The 23,587-nt window shown below is 43.7% G+C and overlaps 1 protein-coding gene across 1 annotated transcript in view; it reads right to left on the bottom strand.

Annotated features, from left to right (window-relative positions):
• Nucleotides 1–1,591, bottom strand: part of GNB1L (G protein subunit beta 1 like) — a 42,846-nt gene extending 41,255 nt beyond the window's left edge. The window contains exon 1 of the mRNA XM_009911000.2: nucleotides 1,499–1,591. The gene's annotated coding sequence lies outside the window, so the exon portion shown is untranslated. The remainder of the gene's footprint in view (nucleotides 1–1,498) is intronic.
• Nucleotides 1,592–23,587: the final 21,996 nt, after the last annotated feature.

The raw sequence follows: 23,587 nt of genomic DNA, 5'->3' as shown, positions 1-23,587 counted from the left end.
TGATTCCCCAAGTCACACACAGATTGCCACTTCCCATGCCCCCCAGCTCTGCCAGAGTAAACACCGTGCCCGTTTTTCACCGCATTTATTTCGAAGTGAAGCTACTGGATCTGGACATTAGGTTATTTTCTACTCTCAAGCGGCCTACAAAGTGGCATTTCCTCCATGTGAAACCACCAGCACTACTCTGAAGAAAAATATACAACAAAGGAATCAGAACCTCAGGTAACAGTACCCAGCTGTCATCCAAACGCTGCACGAGAACGTTCGGAATGCCAGCGGGATCCACGGAATGCCACCTAGATGCATAAAACGTCACCTAGCAAACACGGCCGGCGCCCCACAGCCTCGCCAGGCGCGCAACGACCCAGCCTAACATGGCGGCCAGCAGAGGGAGCAAGAGCAGCGACGCGCCGCGCGCTCCGCAGCCCGCGCTGCCGCTCCGCGAGCCAGGAGCCGCCCGCCCCGCTTGGCTTCCAGGTACAAATGAGCGCACCTGGGCCTCCTCTTTCCCCTTCCACCAACCGCTCTGTTGAAAATCCGTTAAGCCAAGGTTTCCTTCGTTTTCTGATAGCAATCAAACACCTAGGAACTTGAATAAAACTGTTGAAATGCGGCTAGTTTTGTAGATTTGCATAGGCTGTTTCTGAATAGAAGTTTGCGTTATGAAATTACAGTGTGTGAATTGCAGCATCACAGGGTCACGCTGGATGAAAGGGACCTCAAGAGGTCTGCAGTCTGATCTCCAGCTCAAAGCTAGATCAGCTATGAGCTTGGACCAGGCTGATCTGAGCTTTTTCCATCTGGTAACAGTACTTTTTTGTTTGTTTTGTTTTTCCAAATTACTACATTATATGTATTATTACCAGTACGATGGTTTACTTTTGTAAATGCTTTCAGTTGGAAGGTATTGAAGCACTTGTAAGCCTTCGTGAGGACTGCCACTGTAATATTGCTGATAGTGGGGGACAAGCAGAGAGCAAGCACCGACCCACCTGAGGTTCTGCTTCCCAAGTCCAGATCTGGAGGCAGCTCCCTGCCTCACCATGATCTCCCCAGGAAGTGTTTACATAAATTTGTGCACTACTGCTTAGTTTGAATACCTTAAAAACACTAATATCCGTTGGTCACAAAAGCAAAGCACTGGGATTATTATGGAGGGGTTGTAAAACTCAGTGCACCAGAATGCAAACTTTTACTACGGGGTTTGCTGCTTACGGCTGGCAGTAAGTTATTTTATGGCATGTATTCTTGCACTCGAAAGCACAAGCATTAGTGTTGGAGCTATCAGAAAAGACCCTGAACGGAGACTCTCCAGACAAACTGCTCCAGAGCAGCTTAACTGCAATTACACAGGTGCAGACTATAATCAAAAATATTACTTTCCTCTCGTAGAGGCCTCACATCAGCCACAGGCTACGCCTCCCTCAAGCATTCGTCCTAGCTTGGCCGTCTTCCCGGCCCACTCGCTCCCCTGGAAGGGACAATCTCCGCGTACCTTTCCGGTGCTGGTCACGGCCAGGGGCAGGCGGGACAAGCCGAGCACCGCGGCTCGCAAGGCGGGTTAGGAAGCGTGACAGCGATCACTCGGCGATCTCCCGCTGTACCTAAGGCTGCCTGCCGGGAGCCAGGCACACGCAGAGGAGCGCCGAGCGCCGGCGTAACGCCCGCACCACTGTGCATGACGTCACGGGGAAGCAGGAAGGCGCGCTCGCGCTGTCCGCGCCTGGCGGGCCCTGGGCTCCGCACGGCGCCGTCCGTTCAGCTATGCAGCCTCGCTGCTTCCCGAGTAGCCACGGGGGCATCCGGTCGATAAGGGAGGCTCTCGTAGCCGCCGAAAAGCAGTGCGGCCCATACGGCGGCTCACCGTGCTCGTCTGCTCTCGGCTTCACCCATCCCGTTACCCGGGAGGACCTTGTCTTCACCGGGAGGCAGGGCCAGGCCGGACTTAAAACGTGTCATTGCTTTGGAGAGCCAGACACGAACAGCAGGACACAGGAAGGGCAAGATCTGGTAGAGAGTTTCAGCATCAACGAGGAGTGCTTGAAGCAGCTGGAGCCCCGGGGTAGGGCTCTGCTGCCCTCCAGCAGGCATGGAGTCAGTTTGTGACTTAAAACTTGACGCCGTAGTTGGTCGTGAAGGGGGGGCGTGTGTGCCAGGCAGTGTTTTAGTCTCTCTTCCACTCTGAAGAGGGCACAGTATTTGTTTGCCAGGAGATCTGAGCACTGTTTATGCATGTTCTGAATTCACTTGTCTCTTCTGGCAACCACTGGCAGTCTGGGTTTCTTCTGGGATAAAGAGAACCAAGTCTTTCGGTGCAGCATAGCCAAACTTAGATCTCCAGATGCTTTCCTGCAGGAGAACTTCTTTAAAGAAGAAAGTTGTCACCTTAACTGGTTCCAAATGGAAGTTAGTGGTTAGGTGTCATAATTGCACTAAATCAGGCAACAGTAACCTAGTATGTGTTGTTGCTGCTAGAACAAAAGTACTGCTGTGGGATTGGAATTGTACCCTGCTTACATGCCCATCCACCCTCGTTAGGTGATGGCAAGCTTAGTGCATGTACACATGACAGCACTGCAGAAAGGCATAGTCTTCCCCTTTAACAGCCCCATTACTCTCCAGGTACACCAAGATTTGCTCAAAGAAAGCAAATAAAGCACCCTCATGTCACTAGGGGATAAAAGCTTAGCCATTTATGTAGCTTCAGAAGGTTATACTGCTGTAAATTCCAGCTAGAAAGATGGGTGCATGATAAAACTAAGGCTTTTCAGTTTTCCTGCTATTTTTGCCTACAGAGGCAAAGCGTCTCAAAATGAAATTACAACAGGAGTACCACAATGCTGTTAGATAAGTGCTGTGTTCCACTTCTTGATGAAAACAAAGGCATGGAAACTTATTGTGAGTTTGTAAGGGTAAATATGGGACATGCTTTTCTAGTTGGATCAAACCTCTCATCAGTAGGAAATCGATTCCTCTGTATTTCCCTACATGTTTTGCTGAAATCAATTAAGATATTCATGGCAGCAGATCATTGCTATAAAGTGCTCTGCATAGTGAAGCCACGTGTCCAGTATACTTTCAGGTCTTTAATTTTTAAGAGCTAAATATTTGTTAGAATATGGTACAGTTAATAACTCCCTGCAGTCACCTTGAAAATTAAATACCCCTTGCTCAAAGAATGAGTTATGCAGCAAAATAAGGTGGTTACCAGAATTCAGGAACAAGAGAATCCAATTAATTTAACACAAATTAATGCAAGATCAACTTTAGTACGGTTGGATGCAGTTTGTAATTAAAGTTCCATTACAGAGCACGTTCTTGCATGTTATCTCCCATCGTGTAAAATATCTCAGAAGCACAGATTCTCCATTTGGATGTAGCAATGTATTTATTGTACCACAAATCACTCTTCCCTCACGTGTTTGCTGTGAGGAACTTGAAGCTAGATTTTGATTAGATATTAGGAAGAAATTCTTCACTATTACAGTGGTGAGGCACTAGAATGGGTTGCTCAGAGAAGTGGAAGACTCCAACACTGAAACTGTTCAAAACCAGGCCTGGATGGGGCCTTGAGCAACCTGATGTAGTAGGAAGTGTCCCTGCCCATGGCAAGGGAGTTGGGACTATGATCTTTAAGGTCCCTTCCAACCTAAACTGTTCTTTGATTCTATGAACCAACAGCCCAGCTGTCTGTGCTCTTGCTCTTTCTCTTGGGGCCATGACTGAGGCTCAAAGAGAAACCTGGGCTTCATTTTCTGTGGCTACTTTGCTGGGCTGCCCTTCCCTGCCTTGTTACTTGTTCATCCCTTTTCCCATTTTTCACTGTTGTAGGGGTCACCCCATTTTTTGGTTTGGTTTGGTTTTTTTTACATGGGAGGAGTGAAACCAGTCCTCTAGTCAAATAAACCTTTCAAACTCCTATCTTCAAAATAAACACTTTTATTGTGGACAGGCCAAGCTCCTTAGGTAAAGCTTTAGGTCTCAAATCCAAAAGATACACTGTGTCCTTTTAATAATTTCATAGTGGAAAACCTTTATTTGCCCATTCCTTTGGTGTTACAGAGGTTTTCAATGATTCTGGTTTAGGTTTCGGGATTAGGTGAAACCAGAGTGCCTTAAACCTCTTTAGAGGTTTGGGATTAGGTCTGCATCAGGCCTAATATAGCCTTTCTGTGCAAGGCTAAATTAAATGGCAGGAATATTTGTTGTGCACTGATTCACAGGTGTTTGGCAAAATACCAGAAGACATAAAGGAACCACTGGAAGAATCAGGAAGGCAAAGCCATCGAAACATGAGTATCAGCTAAGTACTGCAGTATCACTTGCAACTGTGGGGTCTTTCAGACTGCTAAGTGATTTTAAGCATGGGTATTATTTTTATGTGTCTCCTTCACATGGATGTGAGTAAACTGAAGATCTGTCATGCAAATGGATCATGGATTTTTATTTGGGTATCACATTCTGGTAATTGCTGCCTGGTTTATAGCAAATATATATTAAAATTCGTCAAACAGCTGATATTGCTGAAGCTTCATTATTTTATTGTACACATAAATTCTGCTTCTTCTCTGGGGTATGCATTGCCCTGAGAGAGCACAGGTCATGAGGAGAAAAGCACAATAGATTTATGCCTATTATTAAAACACCACCCTGTCTGGCCCAGGAGGCAGAGACATTTGCCTCGTTGTTGCCCATGTTCTAATGGGAGGAGACAGTTTCACTGTGTGGGCTGTCTACTGTAAGACTCCTCAGCACTTTTCACTAGTTTTTTTCTCTAGTAGGGCTATTTTTCCTCTATGTGCTCACCTCTCATTTATAATACTGGCAGGGCCCAACTAATTGGCCATACCCCTAAGGTGTGTATGAGCTGAGTAGATTTCATGAAGCAGACTGAAGAGCAGCACAGTGCTATAGACCCAGGATTTCTGCAAACTGTGGCAGCTGGTTTGGCTGCATTTGAAGGGAGAAGCAGAGCTTCAGATGCTTGGCCCTGGTACATAGTTATGGGGAGGCAATGCGCAGAGCCCAGGGGTTAGTTCCCACAGCTGTCCAAAATCAGTTACTACCTGAGCATAACTATCTCCTCATACCAAAGCATTCCCTTCACTGATTGTGTATCTGTCAAACCTCTCCAATGTATTTTGCATGCCTTTATCTCCTCTGATTTCCATTTCAGTTGTAGACTTGCCTGTATTTAGGTCTACTACACCTCAGCATTGCAGGACTTTTCCATGCCAACAATCACCTCTCTTTCAGGCAAGCTTTTTTGCATTCCTGCAGCAAGTCTTCCGATCAGCAGTGCACACACACAACCAGATCCTGTCTTCTCATGTCTGCTTGCAAAAGCAAAACAGAAATAGTTACAAGTTTCAGAAGAATATGTCCCCTCTAATCAGATGAGCTGTAAGAGGGAGGCTAACTAGAAGGATTTAATAATCTTCAAATCTGTATAAAACATTATTTATAGCTTAAGAGCTACATGAGGCTTGAACTTGAAATGTAAGTTCTTTCCCTCTTTAATGGTGCATGTAAAGAAGAACAAGAGAGAAATGTTCCAGTCAAGGACAAAATCATAAAATAATGAGCAGAAGAAGAGTGAAATGAAAGTATAAGGGGCCAAGGGAGGCTGAGTGGGAGTTTGTCTTCATACATGATTGATCTAAACTTGAAAAAAAAGATCCAGAAAGACTCCTTATCCTTAAATGAGACGATTACTTGAGCATAAATAACAGTCTCATGTCAAATACGCTGCTATTTCCAATGGAGTCTTTTCACTACAAAACCACAACATTCTCAGCCCTAATCTCCTCAGATAAAACAATACGGCTGGTGGCTGTGAATCAGCACTTTGAAACCGACCTTTGAAAACAGCAACACGTTCGGGGTGAAGAGAAATGGAGGAGACAAAGAGCTGCTGTTTATAGAGCTTTGCAAAGCGAGGCCCCACCTTGCTTGCCTGGAAACATGCTGTAACACCCGAGAATTGTTTTTCTGTCTGGGTGGGAAGTCCAGCTCCACATAGCTACCTCAAAGGACTGGAGCTATTGATGCATCTGTGTGTTTAGTCCCACGTCAGGCTTAGCTGTCACTGGAATCAGGATCAGTGAAACACCCAAATCCTCCTGCAGGTTTGAGCCTTGGATTATTTTACCTTTCAAAACAACAAGGGGCTCTGACCAGAAATCTGCAGGGTTCCTGCACTGTTGGAGCTCATTGAAGGTGTGGGTGACCCCAAGCAGAGAGAGGGGGGAAAAGGGGCTTGCCAACGTCAAATGGAGAATTGCTCAGCTCCAGCCTGGGGAGGAAGGGTGCGGTGAGAACAAACAGCTGGGCTCTCTGTGCCAAAACCAGCACTCCTCCTCTCCCAACCCATCTGCAGCCACATGGACACCTCCCCTCCCTCGTGCTGACCCTAGTACTCATCTGGGGAGCGTCAGGACTGATGCAAGGCGGAGGCATGGTGCCAGGAAAAGAGAGGGCCTGGGAGGGAGAGCAATCACACTGGGAGAGACCTGCTCTGAGCAACGGCTCCAGAAGGAGTAGGCCTGCTGGGACACAAAGGCTTCCATCCAGTAAATGACACCTCACCTTAAGCAGGAAGCTCACTTCCCTCCACAGCCAGTAAGGGAAACCAGGTTTTTAACTACACGGGAAGATCCCCTCCACCATTTTCCTGATTCCACACTTTCCTGGTGTAATACCCTTAAACAAGCAGCACTGGTGCAGGGGTTGTCCTACAGCAGTGACATCTGGAGCAGGACTAAATGGGGGAATACTGTGACATACACATTTTTGTGTGACTTTTAGGGGCATTGTCTGTAACTTGGGGAGATTCTTTTAAGCCCGTCTCAAAAAACCCAAATGAACAGAACTCCTCAAAGCAATCATTGGAAAATGGCCTTTGGACCTGATCTGGAGACATCATCTGCACAGCCACCCCACCAATGCTACTCTTGCAGCAAAGCTCCTGAGGCAGAGTCCAGATGGGAGTGAGATGCTGAGAGGATGCAAAATCCAAACCCTCTGGAACTAGGTAGAAAAGAGGACCAAGGGGCAAACCTATATCTGGGTGCAGCTGCAAAAGCCCATGCTTTTGTTAAGTCTGCATTAAGACCTTTGATCAAACCATCCCCACATGTTGGGGATTCCAAGCTCGAGTGAAAACACAGCAGTTTCACTCAGCTTGAAACACAGCCTCACACCTTTGATTTGTGAGGACAGATCATTTTTCCTGGTGTGGGGCACGTGGACAGCAACAGATACCTCATGTCTGGTTCAGACAGACCAACCAAAAGGCTTAAGTGGACACACACAGTACCAGCAGCCTGTGATGGGATTTAGCTCAAGGAAATCAAACTCTCTGCCCCACCTCTTGAGCTTATCCATTAAAGACCAGTCCTGTGCTCACAGCTGGAGTTTGTGTGAGTCCTGCCTTATTAATTAAGTGTAGCCAGTGCCTTTTCCCCCTGAATTCCAACAGAAGCAATTAGAAAGCAGATACTTCACACATAACAGCTGGTTCATTTAACACCCTCTCCATACTATTTGCTCCCCTCCCCCAGCCGACTCATGCCCCCTTTTCTATGCTTTCATGTAATTGAGAAAGAGTGTAAAATCAAGGTATCAAAACCAGGAGCAGCAGCTCACCATATTCTTATCAAAAATCATGGTGTAATACTGAAATTGAACATTATTGAGAGCAAGCTTCTGAGTAGGGAATTGTAACATTCACCTAACAGATGGGAAAAAAGAACCTTAGCTGTCTACTGTGTCCTCCTTAAAAAGGGATCTGTATCAAAGTAGCAGCATATTTTCTTCACCACAGGCTGTTGATGTCATTAGAGCAAGTCTCATTTTTATTTAATGTCAGAGTTAAGAGTCACATAAAATGGGCACAGGTGAAGGCACCAGGCCCATTAAGTTGTGCAACGTGACTCTCTGGGAATTTTTTGCATGTTTGTGCAACTCCAATTTATTTGTACTTGGGCAAGTCAGCCCCAGAGCCTCTCCTCCCTGTTTCCCAGTGTGAATACAGCCTCAATCTTGCCATCAAACATGTGAAAAACTCACTCAGTCCACTACATTTCCCCCCTTCCCAGGGGAGATCCAGTCCTGCCTGTTCCGTAACATGCAGTACTGGGGAGATGCTATGGATGCAAAATTAAACCCATAGCCAAACCCACCCATCGTAACACCAAGAGTGAAAACTGCTCTTGCCAAACAACAGTAAGTGCATATTCTTCTCCCAAACTGGTACTGTAGGGCTGGCTCTTGATTTAAGGCAGACAGAGCTTTTCAGAGGGAAACCATGGTAAGAGAAATGGGGATTAATTTGTCTCTGCAAAACACTTCTGAAGCAGGGAAGTGATCCAATGTGTTTGAGGCAATGGGATGTTCAAGAGTCACAACATTTCTTTTTCTAGCACAACTGGCTTTTTTTTTTAAATGTAGAATTCATAAGTAAAATAGAAATCTGGTCCCACACAGGGCATCTGTCTGTGACACCAATAACCAGAGCAGACAGCCAAAGTACCCCAGTGCTGTAAGAAATTTCTGCTGGATGATTCCTCACTGATCCTGAAGTTAGGCAGCATCATGAAGACATTTCCAGTTATAAGATAAGGAAAATTTAGCTCCAGCTATAAACTTCCCATTTCCATCCTCAAAGAGGTAGCTGTCTGAGAGGATGCTATTGCAGCCATCCATCCAGATGTTTGTCATCTTTATTACAAACATTCAGGACTCTTACAACATTCACATACTCTATAGCTGCCTGATGAGGCAGCTAATACCTTTGTTACAGACAGGGAGAACAAGTTAGGAGGGATTAAATGATCTGCCCAGCTTCCCACAAGACAATGCAGGTATGACTAGAAATCAAAACTCTCAACTTCCAGTCCCTGCTGTGTTATACTAATCTGCTTTGCTGTAAGAAAACCACAAAATCATCATGTCAGTAATGTGTTTGTTGGTAACTAATATGGGCACTCCTGATCAAACAGAAAGATCAACATATTCTGGGAACTGTTAAAGTTAAGTACTTCGATGAAACACACCTCACCCCCTTTTTTTCCCCCCCCCAGATCCTTCTAGAAGGACAAATATAAAAGAGAAGGGCATCCCTTTATAACTGGGAGGGTTTCAGCTAATGAGAGCAGAAATCACATTTTATACTTTGGCAGTTAGTTGTAAACACTATTATTAAAGCTATAATAAGACCAGCTAATGTATGAAATATTAGTGATGTCTGAGCACAAAGAGCCCTCATCTATATAGTTAAAATTACAAAATGATTAACAGCCCAATTAAAAACATTTTTGTTTCTGACATGATAAATTATACTTTATCTGCCTATCTGTAGATATAATTGATTATTTTATCTGTTTGCTGTTGGCTGTCATTAAAAAAGAGAGATACCATGGCTTTCTGGCCTCTCTCCCGCTGAGAGAAAGAAGAAATCCTGCTATTAATGACAGACAGGATCATTATGAAGAAATTCCATTTGCCACTAGGCAACATAGCCTAGTTCCAGTAATTATTGTATTAGTCAAGCCGTTGAGAAGTTCCACAAAATTGAGAGAGTTTTTAAGGAGCATTCAACTTTATTTGGCAACTTTTATGATGTAACAATTAAAAACATGCTCCAGGCCCCAAAATGTGCAGGAGATTGCCAAAATCAGATAAAACCCTAGAGGGCCCCTGACTTGCAAAGGAAAAGAAAAAAAAAAGAAAAAACAGAAAATCAAACTGTTTACTTTTCGGATCAGACATTCATCAACATTTGGCTTTTGTTTCAGCTAGTGTCAGATAATAACAGCACCAAGTTTTCAGTCAGCTTCTAACAAAATTCTATACAGTTTGATGTCAGGCCTCTGAAAGTTAGCTGGGGCTGACAACAGCCTTTCCTTGGGAGAGGGAAATCTCATGGGAGCTGATGCTACCAACCTTGCTTGGCAGATCAGATGCCCAGGAGCACTGCGCAGTACCTTCTGCAGTGAGTCATGTCTGTTCTCCACTCCAGCAAACATCAGGAAATCATGGGGGAGAAGTAAAAGGTATTTCTTCTTCTCACATCTAGGAGCTGAGCCAGGCAACACCTCAGAATGTCAGGACTCTAGGGGATACAGCAGAAGTGTCCTGTCCCTGTACCCCATTAACCTGGCAAGGAGCCCCACATTTTAAAGCTGCTAAGGGAAATTGCTACTGAACCAATTTATGGCCAAGTTTATCACCTACCTACTTGTCTACTACCAGAAATTAAGGTACAATATCAGGTTTCTTCAGTGGAAGGTGAAGCTGGTTGCAAAATGCAGACCAGTGGAAGGTGAAGCTGGTCACAAAATACAGACCAGGTTTAACCTAATACAGACTACAGCAACCTCTTTGAGAGCACATTTATCTGAAAAGGAGTTCAGGTTCATCCCTTCCCAGAATAACGTGCTCAAGTCGGGAAGTCTCCATATATCAAGTAACTGTGATGGGAGCAGTAGTTTCCAGGGCAAAGGGAGCTGGGATCTAAACACAGGACAAGGGGCCAGGATACTGCTGTTGTCACCAGGGAAAAGCAGTAGGGCAGGGTTTAGCGCTAGCATCCAGCCAGTCTCCACCTGGAACATGCCGTACCAAGTAGGACAGATAAAAAGATACACTGGAGCCTGCCATAATATAGCCTTTCATCACACAGCTTCCAGACTGGAGATGGCTGCCAACTGCTAGGGCCTGCTGACCTATTTAATAAAAACCCCAAACCCACAGCCCTTAGCAATCCTAGCTTCTATCTGATTGAAATGGCAACAGCAGCACAGCACTACAGGGCAAGGGCCAGCCACCTGTGGCACATGGGCAGCTCCTGAACCACATCCTGTATTGCCAAGGCAAAGGCAGGAGCTCAGACTTGTGAGAGAGAGGGTGTGTGAAGGCAAAGCTGCCCCTCTGTCCCAGCTCTGAGACTTATCTTGCTGCTATGCAAGGCAGGCATGCCTGAGCCCCACTAAGCTCAGGAATCAGCAAATGCTGGAAGCCACTGCCACATTTTCCAACACATTTAACCTTGTTTGTGTCTGGCAGTTGCTGGGGTGTAGCGAGATGTGTGGCTGTAGAAGTGTAAAAGCCTCAATAACTCTCTGCTTTTTGTGAAACAACATCACCCTGCAGTTTTCTCCAACAGATCTAGAGCATATACTGAGGTAGCATTCAATTAACTTGTGTTTGGAGCTGTCATCTAAAGTGAAGCATCTTAGGTCAGCTCAAGAACTCAGTATCTGTCAGTGTGGAGAATGAATAACTTCAGCTCTTATTGAATTATATGAGTGTGCCAAATCTTCAACATATTAGACTAGTGGCAGATGAAGGCTTAGGAAGTTTTTTTAATATATGTTCTTTATTAGCATTAAAACTTTTTGTTATTAAAAGAGTTATGTTACAACATAGATGCAGAAGATCCATCTAAACTTAAAAGTCATCTGAAAATCCCCTACATTCCTAGTATTTTTTTGTTAGTCTCATTGGCTTATAGCTCATGTGAGCCATAAACGAGGAAAATGCAAACCCCAGCACACAGCAAAGGGAACTCAGTGTCAAAAGCAGGGGAGCAGAGCAGGGCAGATTGACAGAGTGTTATTTGTGGGTATTGCTGAGAACAAGACAAATTCACTGGAAAAACTGATCACTTTGTAGAGAAATTGTGGGGCCTTTGGATCAAAGGCTACGAAGAAGGGTAAACTCCCTGATTCAGCCAGCTCCCCTCAGACCACTCATGTAGTTCACCTGTGGAACAAGCCTGCACAATTCAACCACTTTCCACCTCACCCTGGCTCTTCAACCTCTAGTTTGTAAGTGCTTGCATTTCCCCTCAGTTGTGTCAGCTGACTAGTGCTTAAGCTAACCTGATTTCCAGATGACTGCTCTTCGTAGCTACTAATTAAAAGAAAAAAAAAGTAAAAGGTGACTTTATCACCTGCTAACACATGCCATGGTTGTCCCTCAGCACACAACAGACAGTCACAGACTTTCCCCCCATACCACCAGTATCCAGAATTAAAAAGATTAGCCCATCTGCTAAAGCGATCAGGCCCTTTGTGCTTTACTGTATCAATTCCTATTTATAGGATCCAGTGCCCTCTACTGAGCAGAGACAAAAAACCCTTTAATGTGTCCTGGGCCCCGCAAAGTCATTGTTAAGGTACAGCAGTGTTAGAGATGAACAGTTGGAAGTTTGTCTCTCCTTGCCATGCCCACACATGCACCCATTGCCCCATCCACCACCAGTGTTTCCAGGTTATTGTGAAGCAACACATGGAAAGTATCGAGGAACTTGCAATGGCTGCAGAGCTGTCAGAAGAGTAACATGTCACTTTCTAGAAGGGGAAATCCATGTGGACATATGGTAGTCATGAAAGGAGCTGGGCTAGCAACCTTGGCAGGCTTGAGTCGAGCAGAAATGTTGCTGCTTTGCCTTGATCTTTATTTACAATAAAGGCCTGGGCTCCAGCTCAGTGTTTTATCTGGGAACAGCCGCCGGCGCTCCTGTGACCGTGTTCCGTCTCATTGCTGCACTGACATATTTACACGCAGGCCAGGGCCCGGGCAGCTGTGAAAAAGGGGCCATATATCAAGAGAGGAAAAAGGGATGCAAAGATGAATTTTATGAAATATTTTCCATTTTTCTTTGACTTGGTTGTGCATTTTGTTACGCCCCATTGGTAACTCACTCAGCACTTGGACGCTTTGCTCCATGCAGTCGCGCCTACATTTCTAATTGTGTCTACGTGCCAAGCCTAGCCCAGTACCTGAGGCAGCCCACAGGGAAATGGAGATTGGAAAGAAGAGAAAGTTGGGTGGAAGGGAAACTTCCTGCCCTTCAATGGCACATATCATGGGAAAGAGAATGAAGTCTTCTAAGTTACCAGTCTCTTCTGATTCCTGCAGGACACAGGCTGTTGCATTTCCACTACTTTGTGAAAGACAAATCAAGTCCCTTTTGCAATTCAAGGAGGTCACATAATCTTTGATTTCTTCTCTGGGCAATAGAAAGGGTTAATTCCTTACAGTGTTGACTTAATCCTTTCTTTTTTTTTCCTCCTGTGGCTGACTAATAGGTTAGATGTGTTGACTCTGTTTGACCAGACAAGCTTTGGACATTAATATTAATGATATCGTATGTGCAATAACATTAGAAAACAAACACAGCGGCACCTGGGGAATCTGAAGGCATCTTCTAGCCTTTCTGGGCTGACAGCACAGAGTGGCCCTCCAACATTTCCATGTGCAAAAACACTGTCTAGCATGAGAGAGTTTACTTTGAGTGACCCTTTTGCCTTTCAAACAATGAGAAGTCAGGACCATTGTGAAGCTGAAAACTCATTTCATAAGAGCAGGTCATCGCTCAACCAGCTGAGGAGGGAAAAAGAATAAAAAAGGAACCCAGAGAAGCAATTGGAATGAAAAACTGGACATCTGAATGGAGTAACTGCTGGTGTCTTTCCTCTGCCATTGACATCCTAAGAAAGGCTGTGGGAGTTTATCCTTTGTGTTTTTGCAAGGCAAAAATGGGAAGAGAGTACTGTTTGTTGATTCATTTGTCTTAGAGCCCCACTAGCCCAAAAAAGTCACTTCCAATACTTACCCAAGGTTCATCCCACTGGGATGCAAGAGCTGCATGCTCCTTTGATAGCCTATGTGAGATCCAAACTAGCATGTGGAAATGCTTATTTCCCTTCATTTTCTACTTCGTAGGTTTAGGGGAAAAGAGCACAATTCCAGTGAGGTCACCTTGGTATGGTCTGAGAGCTTGGTAAGCCTAACTGATCACTTGTAGATACTATGTACCACAGATGTGTACAAAGCCTTGATACAAGTCTCACTTCAAAGACTTGTCAGGCTTTATGCAGGTGTCCCATCCTAAGTGTCATAGTACAGCCAAAATAAACTAGCTGCCGAACCGTCGATTTTTCTTATGTGCTTAAATGGAGCTGAATCAAGGCAATCTCACCTTGGGTAAAGAGCCAGCAGTTCCCAGGAGAAGATCTTTTCCACCGAGTAAAACATCTGTCAGTACTGCTGTCTCAGATAGTTCTCTGGAACTCTTCTCTGGACCATTTAATTATCTGCACGGGAGTAGCTGTGGAAATGAACACTGAAGGTCCTTAACCATGCCTGGAGCTCAGCAGGAGACTGGCAGGGGAAAAGAAGACAGTCATACTTTAAGCTAAGACATGAGGATCATTTAGTGACTCACCCAAGATCACACAGATGGTGCTTACACCAAGAATTAGACTCATCAAGCTATCCAACACCTCTGGATTGTTCACTGAGGATTAGAGTGCATTTAGGAGTCCATTTTAATCTATAAATGTAGGATTTGGAGCTATGATAGAATGGTAAATTAAATATGGAGTTTGTGACATCTCTGTTCAAAGCAGGCTAACATTTCATGTAAGGAATTACACGCTTCAGACAGTTGCAATCATCTTCTGCACAAATAATTTAAGCTTACTTCTTCTGTTGTATTTTGATTTCAATTTTTATTGGAAATATAAATACCTATGTCGGTCACCAAACCAAATAAAACAAACATATTGAGTAGGGTCTATTATAGACTAATATGGAAACAAATAATCTCCAAGTCTGGTTTTATTTATAAGCTTATTTGAGTTTTTACTCTAGGCTCATATTAATCGGGTTTGTGGTTTCCACATCTGTACTGCTGATGCCCAGTGCAGACAGCATGCCAAGTCGGACCTGGGCATCCTCCAAGCTCTAAATGGAAAACACATGCTCCAGCTCTAGCTACCTCAAGACAAGCAGGGCAAGTAACCTAGCAAGGGTAACCACAGCGGGTGCAGCAGGCAGAGTAAAACTCTGGGGAGCTTTCTGAGGTGCCTTCTTGCAAGCTTCTTGCTTCTGACTTGCTCCAGGGGCAGCCAGGCTGCCGCCTGTATTGTATTTGCTCTTTCTGATGTTCAGGAGATACCAATTCCCTTCGCTGCCTCCCTTTTCCTCTAGCTATAGCTAGAAATTCCCAGACTGGACCAGTTAGTTCACAGTGTCAGCTAGTAATACATAATCTAGAGGAAGATGGAAGAACTCCTGCAGATGATGGCAATCCAATAAGAATTCTTTCCAGAACCCTTGATTATTTTTAATATTTATAAAAAGCATTCTGAGTGTTCACGAGAGCCATAAATATATATAAAGAAATGCCCATGCCCCTTGTCAAGCCAAAATAGATCCAGCTGTTCTGCGGTGCTGGTCTGATTGTGGAGAATCCCTGTATTAATGAAAGATGGATAAAGGGAATCCCAAACTAGAAATATGATCTCTGCTAAATATTGTTCAAATCAACTATTAGACAATATTTCAAGGCGGTACGTGAATACAAAGCTGATTCTTAACACAGCTGAGATCTAGTCCTGGGAACCCATCTCCATGAGGACATCTGTGCTACTTGCAGACTGTTTTCAGAGCAAGCTGCTTCCATACAAACTTTGCTTTGTGCTGGTACATCTCCAGAATTTTGTGCCAGTACAACTGCATCACTGCAAACTGAACCCCTAGGGCCCTGCAGAACTTCAGCACAGTGTAAGTGCCAGACCCACTTCTTCCTTGAGCACAGGAGGGAGGCCAGTATGCAAGCTGTAGCAAAATGACTTAAATGACAGTAGTGAGAGAAAAGGAAGCAGTATTGCTGGCATAAACACTAGAAATTTGGCAAATTTATTCCCTGTGCATGCTCTGATGGTCATCCAGCAGTCTCTTCCACCTGCAACAATCATCTCTTTCCTGACAATTTTGACAAAGGTGATGCATAGCAGTGCCATAAAATTGGTTTGTTTTTTTTTCTCTCAAGTTGCTATAGCACTGTCCCTGTGTGTTCATAGAGCAACTTTATGATTCGTTCTAAGAATTCAGAGCAGGGGAAGGGGGACCGTGGGGAAGATAACTAAGACAACCACAGTGCCCCAGCTGTGTGGAAGGGAATCGCTCTGTCATCCATTGTTCTGAGAGAACTGCTTTGCCCAGCGTGGCTGCTCCACTGGCTCCCAGGCACAGGCAACTGTTATGAAACTGAGATGGCAAAAGAGCAATGTCTGATAACAGAGGGGTAGATCTGTCATCAGCACAGAAGGCAGTCATTCCTTGTGAAAGTGGCTAGAGAAAAGATGATGCAATTAACAATTAACTTTGGTAAGAGAAGACAAAACCCTTAAACCACAATTCCTACTACAGCAAACCAAGCCACAGACATAGGAATTAATGTTCAAAGTCTTGGTTTTTGCTTTGCTAGATACACTGTAAGATGAAAGAGAGTGAATTTCTTCTGCCAGTTCATTCTGACTAGCTAAGAACTGGGGTTTAGCCGTGGAAAAAGACCAAAATTGCAATAATTAAAGGAAATGAGAATAGCTGTTATTTTCAAACCAACCCAGCACACCTTCAGCTTTATATTCTAAGCACAACATTCAGGCTTCTCACCTCAGAAAACAAACTGGAAGCTTTTCAGTGGAGTTTCACTTTCCATCCTACCCTCACAGCTCCCCAGTTTCTGAAGTTAGAACCAAATTCACACAGAGCTCTTGGTGTGTTTGACAAGTTTGACCTCTGAGTTGCATTCTGCTCCTCCTAAACTTGCTTAATGGCCCTGGAAAAACATGGTCATTCTGGTTACACATAAACTTCAGGTTTATCTACATGCTTTCTTCTATTATTATTCTATTCTTCTAACTCTCTTAAATACTGCTGTGAGTGCAGCCCTGGCATCAACAGACCCAAGAAACTGTGTCCCCAAGCAATGAGTCTAAACTATGCATGATTCAGAGAACATTATTCCTACATCATAGGGATATTGTCAAGCACTGCCTTAGAAGGATGGACTGTAATCTTAGCTTAGAAGTTCCACCTATAATTTAGATCAATTCAACTTCATTTTCAGCAGAGACTAGATCCATGTAATTCAGATTAACAGTTCAGATTTTGACATCTTTGGCATCTAAATTGCTCCCATTTTTTTTTTCACACAATGTACCAAAGAAGTGTTTGATTTTTTTTCCTAATTTTTATAGATAAAAGTCTGCATAGCTTCACTATCAGTGTTGTCCACTTGACAGATGCAGCTGAGCCACAGCTTGGCCTGCATTAATGGCCACAGCTGCAGAGTTTCCTAGAGCACCTGTTACCAGCCTTATGAGCATACTTCTGGTGGGGCCACATCTAGAGAGGTGCAAGGAACATCATCAACTAATGTCTGCACAACAGCACTGTTTCTGGTGCAGCTGGGTGTCCTCTCCCTAAGATACCTTGGGTGTGGATTACTTAGAACTCTCATACCATATTCAAGAACTACCTTGGTCTATGATTTGACAGTCCACAGGTGCAGGAGACTGAATCCAGCACAGCATGCAGGCCAAGCTCAACATCCTGTACAGCACTGCCAGCCATTCTTTTCTCCTTTCTTCTTGATCACAGTATCACCAAGGTTGGAAGAGACCTCAAAGATCATCAAGTCCAACCTGTCACCACAGACTTCATGACTAGACCATGGCACCAAGTGCTACATCCAATCCCCTCTTGAACCCCTCCAGGGATGGTGACTCAACCACCACCCTGGGCAGCCCATTCCAATGACCACTTTGGTTCTTTGTGCCCTACAATGATTTCCACTTCTATTCTCCAGCTTCTTTTTTCCTTTTCTCCATAGCATACTACAAACTGCTGTTGCAGTGATTAATTTCACAACTCACACCTAATTTGACCCTTTGCCTGTGAAGTGGCAAAAGGGACAACTCCTTGTTGATCCAGACAACTTATCATCACATGAACATAATGAAAAGGCATAGCTGGTTATCAACAGGGAGATGCCCATTAGTATTTTTACAGGCAGAATGTCAGGAGGTTCCTTATCAAGCAGGGAAAGAGTTGGCATGTACTCCAGGCAGGCAGGGGGGAGGCAGACTGCTTTAAGTCTGCAAGGCCACACAATATGGGAAGTGGTCACTTGAAAGAGGAGTGGGAAGAACGACAGATGGTTTGTGCCTGTGCGTTTTTTCAGAGGACACCAGGTTTCTGCCATGGGAACAGCATGGACAGTAAAGGCAGTGACTAGATGTGAAGAGTGACAAAGCAAGTCAGCCACGAAGGGCCCGTGGGAGGCCAGAGGAAATGCACCATTAGTCAAAGTTGGAGGAAAAATAAAATGCGATGACAACTGGACCATTCATGTGCTTCCCCTTCAAGGACTGACCAGACCCTTTGCATCTCCAAAGACTCGAGTATCAGCTTCTTTTTCTCTTCAGCCAGGCTAATGTGCAGCAGCATAGTCTGAGAAACTCCCTTGCAACTTACATTAATTCTTATCTTATTGTTCTTGGCTCCACTTCAGTGAAGTGCAGTGAGGGAGAATGCTTCAATCAATAATGTAGATCCAAGTGAGCACCCCCCTGGGCTGTTCTTAGGCATCAGCTCAATAGCTTAAAGCAACTGTTCACCCAGCTTGTGAACTCTGGAAATATTAGGGCTTCCATAATGAGAGTGTAAAACAATGAGGTGGCCTCACAAGGATGTTTAAGCCTCAAACATGGACCATCTCATCACTCCAGGGTAGCTTTCTGCACTTCAGGAATTTGATACTCAATTTAAAATATGCAAGTCCCTAGAGATCTCAGTAAGCACAGTCAAAGAGAAGGTGGCCTTGCATTTCACAAGAGATTCCATCAGATGTTCCACATTGCCACTACCACAGAAACTCTGAGGTGATGCTGTTGAGCACATGAATCTGATACATTTTGTCATTAAGAAAAGATGACGATCTTCAGAAGATCCAACTGTAAACACTCACAAATGATTGGTCTCTTATTTTTCACTGGGGACTACACCACAGCTAAGGACTGGATTTATATAGAACTGCCACCTCTGGAGCTATGGCAATTCCAGATTTGGAAAGTACAAGGGAGGTAAAGGCCACTCAGTTCAAGAAGGACCTCAGGGGACTGCTTGAAAGAGTCTAGCACAGAGCCCCAGAGATGCTGAAGGGAGTAAACCATCTCCCTTATAGGAAGGCTGAGGGAGCTGGGTCTCCTCAGCTTGGAGGAGCCTAAGAGGTGTTCTCATTCATGTTTATAAAGATGTAAAGGGCAGTATTGGGAGGATGGAGCCAGGCTCTGCTCAATGATGTCCAATGATAGGACAAGAGGCAATGGGTGCAAGCTGGAGCAGAGGATGTTCCAAACAAACATAAGGAAAAGCTTTTTCACCGTGAGAGCGCCAGAGTCCTGGTGCAGGCTGCCCAGAAAGGTTGTGGAGAATTTCAAAACCTGCCTGGATGCATCTCTGTGTGACCTGCCCAAGGTGATCCTGCTCTGGCATGGCATGGGGGTTGGACTGGATGATCGTTTGAGGTCCCTTCCAACCCCTAATAGTCTGTGATTCTGTGATTTATGCTGAAACAAGGGAGAACAAGCCTGATTCCCATGTTTCTTTAAAGTAAAGAGAATCCCAACAGTCTCTCTGGTCTTCATACGATATGAAGACAAAGAACAGGTGAGTATCTTCACAGTTCATCTTTCATGGAGTATAAAGGGTTTCTTTAAATTATTGTATTAATATATTACATATTCTACCATAAACTGCTGATATTTGTACCTGGAAAAGTTCTGCACTCCATTCCACCCCCCTTAGAGATGCTGGTTCTGACAGGCTGCAATTCCCAATACCTCTACCTACCTAAAAATGCAAAGCACCTTGTTCAAACAAGACTGGTATCCATTCCACATTAACCCCCCAGGGGATATTCACTTTTCTCTTCATACTGTATCTTTCTGACTGATGCAATCAGATTCTGGAAACCTGCCTTATTAGTTTATATTCCAGCCTCTTAGGGATGATGTTAATTTTCCATTGTAGGACCAGAAGATTTTAGATGTGCTAGATCTTGTCTGCAAGAAACAACAACAGAAAAAAAAATAGCATGCACAGTACCAGGCTTAGACATGGACTTCAGAGAACAGTGCTCTTTGCAAATAAAGTCTAGGGGTTACAGAAAGGATGCTCTCCTAACTCCAACAGTGCTTGAAATTAGTAACTTTACAATTACACAAATATGAATTTTCTTACTTATAACCATAGAATCATAGAATGGTTTGGGTTAAGAAGGAACCTACAAAGGTCATCCAGTCCAACTCCCCTGCAGCCAGCAGGGACATCCTCCACTAGATCAGGTTGCTCAGAGCCTTGTCCAGCCTGGCCTTGAACAGCCTCAGCTACCTCCCTGGGCAATCTGTTCCAGTGTTCCATCACCTTCATGGTAAAGAACTTGCTCCTAACATCCAGCCTAAATCTGTCCTTCTCTGTCATGAGATATTCTGCTTAATTTCTGCACCAGTTCACCTAGCTTTTTTGCTAGGCTGGTGGTTTAGTAGTAAGACTAAATACTGCCATGGCTAAAGTGTTCCATTACATCCATTCAAGATTAGGTCATTTTCGTTTCCCACAGCAAATAGGATCCTGTTCACATCCCAAATAGACATCAGTACTTGAAAAGGTGTTTTCTTAAGGTGCAGGTAAGATTAATGACTGAAATAAGATGCAGTGTTGCCACAGTATTTGTAATACGCATGTTTTTCATGGCAAGATGATTGACAAGAACTGCAGTAAGGTGCTGAAGGGGATATTTCACCTGGCCCATCAAAACTCAGTGTAGAGGATTAGAACTAAGAGCAGCTGACAATATTGACTTTGAGTGCCACAACAGAAGCATAATTAGCTCTTTGACATGTAGTGGACAGAAATACTCCATTAAAAAAAAAAAAAGAAAGTAAAAAAAAAATCAATTGAAGTAATGACAGTGCATCTGATGCATGCTACCCTGGGGGGAAAAAAAACCTCTGCTCTGCTGGTTCCTCTCTTCCCAGTAAAACTCAGGTTTGGCACTAGAATAAATGCATGCAAACACAGCCTTTCTGCTGGAAGGACATCAGGAAAACTGTGCATAAAACTCAAAAACCTCTTTTAAAAAAGGGAGCACAGAGATCTGAAAGAATGAAAAAAGTCCATGAATTTTATACAAGTTTACTTATTGCAAAAGAAACTGTCTGCACTATGCTTATTAAAGGCATATTTCATTGCCTAATCATAGTTGTCTATTGTACCTTTTATGTTTTGAATCATAATTGCAGTCTGCTCCCCGACTGTAATAATGAAAGACATTTTGGCATGTAGCTTATATTGATTCCCCTTTAACAAAGCACTTAAGACACATACTTGCATCCCACTGAAATTAATGGCTAACCTTCATTTTGAGTACATTGATTTCACTGGGATTTAGACAGATGCCAACTTATACAGGCACAAAATTGCCTACTTTGTTGGATAGGCACAAGCCTCTGAAGGGAAGCCTTCAAACTCAAGTCTGTACAATGTGCAACTGTTTTGGTTTGAAATCCTTCGCACTGCGGCATCTCCGCTTTTAGCTGAATAACTACGCTAGCACAAAAAGTGCACGTGCTGTACTGAAATGTCTTTTCCAGTCCCCAGCCTGGAATAATGTAAACTGTAGAAACATTTTCCAGTAGGTATAAACGACATACAGTGCATGGGAATGGGAAAAGTGACATGCAGTGCAATGGGAAAGGCAAAACTTAATTGGACAGAATATTTTAGCGGGGAGAACAAGCGATCTTTATATCATAACTAATGCAGGTCATTCAATTCCTAATTTATAAAGATTGTCTATATGCCTCTCTGTTATTCTTGTTTTGTTTCAAGACTAAGTGATAGGTGAAAATGAGAAAAAAGCATGAAGAATTATGCTTACGTTATTCCCTTTTTACAGCCACTGTTCCTGGCTACCCTAATAACTTAGAAGCTGTAATGAAACATTCCAAGAAGTAAAAACATTAAAAATGCAGAAGTAATCCACAGTCTCCCTATGCAACCTATTCCAGAGTCTCACCACCCTTGTCCTGAAGAACTTCTTCCAATCTAAATCTACTCACCCTCAGCTGGAAACCATTCCCCCTTGTCCTGTCTCTAGACACCCTTATGAAAAGTCTCTTTACAGCCTTTTTATAGGCTCCCTTCAGGTATTGGAAGGCAGCTCTAAGGTCCCCCCGGAGTCTTCTCTAGGCTGAACAAGCCCAGCTCCCTCAGCCTACCCTCACAGCAGAGGTGCTCCAGCCCTTGGATCATCTTTGTGGCCCTCCTCTGGACTTGCTCCAATGGCTCTGTGTCCTTCTTATGATGGGGACATCAGAGTCCATCTACTTCTTCATTTTCTGAACACGTAACCTCAACGAAGAAAACCAGCATTAAGATCAAAAAAGAAATCTTCTGTAAGCAGAAGTCATATGTACAAAATTAAACAAATACAATCCAACATTTTCTAGAAAAAAAACTTTATTAATTAAGTCACAACACAATAAACATTGGGATCATCCATATGATGGACCCAGCAATTCTCAGACTTGTTTGCACCATGGTGTGGTTTGACAAACAAGCCCTCATCAGCTGGCATCCTGAGGAGAAGCCTGACTACATGGATTTTTTTTCTGCATTTTCACATGCAATCAGTAACCTGCAGAGCACATCAGTCATTTCAGTTGCTGTCAGTCAGGCTTCTAAAAACAATTCTTAAAGACCATCCCTGGTGAATCCTTCAAGAAAAAAAAAAAAGCACAATCACAGTAGTTGTCATTATTCTGTCTTGCTGTCGATTCTGATCAGGGCTAGGTGGGTATGAATGTATGTTTAGTTCTACTTCAGGCGGGGCAACAACATTTCCCACTAACTGAGGAACAGAACTAGGCTGCTGATCAAGACACAGGGTGAGTTTTCATGCAGTCCACTCAGCAATTCTGAAACCAAGAGAGCTCTATTACTTCTGAGAACACCACAGTTTAACAGCTCATATACTCTGAGGACATGTTTCCTTGAGATTGCTTTACTTCTCCCAAATCATCATTTTGAACTTTATGATGAATGAAATCAACTCATCTTTGATTTGTCTCTAGGGGCAGACAAGTCAGTGCTGGATGCATAGGTAGGACAGAAAAGAGAAGCAGCTTTCACATGGCTAAATGTCAATGTTTTCATTTATGGGAACAGAAGGAACTATCATAGGTAATAATTAAGGAAAAAAAATCTTGCACGCATACACATTACAGTTAAGTCAGAGGTGGGATGTTTCTCACAGCAAAACCTGAGGTGCTCAGGATCTCCGTGTTTGGAAGTAAAACCTTTTTAAACCCCTCCATTTTACCATGACTTTTTAAAAACTAGCTGGGAAAATTTGAGGTTTTGGCTGGATCATACTCATAAGACCTGTATTAAAGGAAACAGGAACCTCTGAATGTGCAGGTATGCACGTATTTATATACAGATAAAAAACTTTTCATCATTTCTTCTAAAGGCAGTTACAATATTCAGGCAGTGTTTCAACTACACTTGCACTCAAAGTATTTCTTTTCAACTACAAACTTATGGATGACTTCACAGATGAAAAATGGCATTAACAGATCTGACAGGGAATGCTGCTCACAGTCAAACTGTATCACTGCTTCCTCTTTCATGAACCACAAATACAGTCCAAAAATCA

The sequence above is a fragment of the Dryobates pubescens genome, chromosome 25, assembly GCF_014839835.1.
Source record: "Dryobates pubescens isolate bDryPub1 chromosome 25, bDryPub1.pri, whole genome shotgun sequence".
Lineage (NCBI taxonomy): Eukaryota > Metazoa > Chordata > Aves > Piciformes > Picidae > Dryobates > Dryobates pubescens.
This window is presented reverse-complemented; position numbering and strand designations above follow the sequence as displayed.